We start from the raw sequence: 1914 nt of genomic DNA, 5'->3' as shown, positions 1-1914 counted from the left end.
ACTGTTAGTGAAGTTGAACATTTTTTCCATGTGTTCATTAACCACTCCTATTTTTTCTTTTGTGAAGGAATTATAGTTTTTGCTCATTTATATATATATTTATATATATTTATATATATTTTATAGTTTAGTGCTCATTCTACTAAGGCACTAGCAGGCTTGGTTTTGTTTGTTTGGTTTCGTTCTTAGTTTGTTTCCCGGATTTATAAGGATATAAAACTTGGTCATGTGTATGGCGAACGTTTTTCATTATCTAGTTTGTCTTTTAATTTTGTTCATCATATGTTTGAAATTCAGTGGGATCAAAATTGATCAATATTTTGTTCCATTGTTTCTTCCCATAAGCTTCATGCCTAGAAAATCTTTTCCCATCCTCCGAGTGTAATAGTCTGACAAACAGTCACCGTTGTGTTCTTCGAGCTCCGGTTAATGCTTTCACTTTAAATTCTTCGATGGATTTGGGATTTATTTTGCTGTATGATAAGAGATAAGAAAGATTTTTCCCCAAAGAATTAACCACTTTTTAAAACACTATTTGTCATACACTCCATCCCTTCCCCATTAATTTGTGACTTAAAAAATAAGCATAATATCCTATCTTAAGTATTCTAGGGCCATTTTATAACCACTTTTTCTACTCCATTGATCTATTTATTTATTCTCATGTCATTACCACATTGTTTTAATTAATGTCTTTTTTTTTTTTTTTTTTTTTTTGCTGAGGAAGATTTGCCCAGAGCTAACATCTGTGCCAGTCTTCCTCTAATTTGTATGTGGGTTGCCGCTTCAGCATGGCCGCTGACAAGTGGTGTAGGCCCATGCTCAGGATCAAAACCCAGCTGCCAAAGCAGAGCATGCTGAACTTAACCACTAGGCCACAGGGCCAGCCCAATGTGTCTTTAAATTGGTTTTAAAATCTGGTAAGGCAAATCCTCCTTCATTATTCTCTAACTGTTCTTCCTAACTATTCTCAACTGTCTGTTCTTTCAAATAAATGTTAAAAATACTTTTGTCAAATTTTAAGGCGTAGTATTGAATTTAAATTTCCTAAGCCTAGACATTAATTGAAATAAAATCTTCCTCCCCGAATTTCCCTGCCTCCCTTCTCAGGTGCCCTGCTCGTTCTTATCTGCCACAAGAAGCCCCTGAGAGTCCCCAGCAGATGACACAGAGGAAAATCGGGAACAGATGATGGCTTTTCAGGATGACTAGCACTGAACATTACGTATTTCCTTGTCAGAACAATTAGAAAGGGGAAAAAAGTGGGTAGATGCTTTAAAACCTACCAGGGAGTTAAGCGGGCAGTTTCAGATGTGGAAGATGCATGGGCATGTGTGTTAAAAAAGTCAGCGTGGCTTGAATTGTGAATATATCGCACTCACGCTGGCGTGCCCGCGTTTCCTGTGAGCTGGAGCGGTGTGTGTGTCGGGTGGTGGGGAGCTCCATCAGTGTAAACACAGCCGACCGTCACCATTGTGTCTCGTGCCTCCCCCCACTTCTGTGGGTTGGTGTGTCATCAAAGGCATCCAGCGTGATTCACTCAGCTGAGTCAGGGTCAGACGGGATCTTAAAAATAGACGCGTGGGAGAGCAGACGTGGTTGATTTCATGAAACATGCCATCTTACAGGCAATCCTGAACGCTGACGGAAACGAGCATTTTAAGCCACCTTGGAGAAAGTTCCTTCTCCTTTGGGCTAACTCAGCTTCAAGGCAAACCTAAGAAAGGGAGAGAGCACAAATTCCCTTTAAGTTCTCTCTGATTTTATAAAGACTGTCCCGCGAGGGTACGAATGATTGCAAAAGTAAAGCTGAAGTTCTGTACTCAGTTGTGCAGAGCTTTAAGGGAACGGGGCGGCCACGTAGGACGTCTTTGTTGTGCAGAAAAAGCGGTGTTTCTTGTTTCTAACTTCTAA

General features: G+C 40.1%; 1 long non-coding RNA gene across 1 annotated transcript; it reads right to left on the bottom strand.

Annotated features, from left to right (window-relative positions):
- Window positions 1–269: 269 nt before the first annotated feature.
- Window positions 270–1425, bottom strand: LOC139080606 (uncharacterized). The gene is made up of 2 exons (XR_011535227.1): window positions 1287–1425; window positions 270–473 (listed from the first exon to the last, which is right to left on the bottom strand). It is a non-coding gene; the product is annotated as an uncharacterized lncRNA (long non-coding RNA).
- Between the last annotated feature and the right edge of the window lie 489 nt (window positions 1426–1914).

Source organism: Equus przewalskii, chromosome 31, assembly GCF_037783145.1.
Source record: "Equus przewalskii isolate Varuska chromosome 31, EquPr2, whole genome shotgun sequence".
Taxonomy (NCBI): domain Eukaryota; kingdom Metazoa; phylum Chordata; class Mammalia; order Perissodactyla; family Equidae; genus Equus; species Equus przewalskii.
Note: the sequence above shows the minus strand (reverse complement) of the source record. Positions and strands in the feature narration are given on the sequence as shown.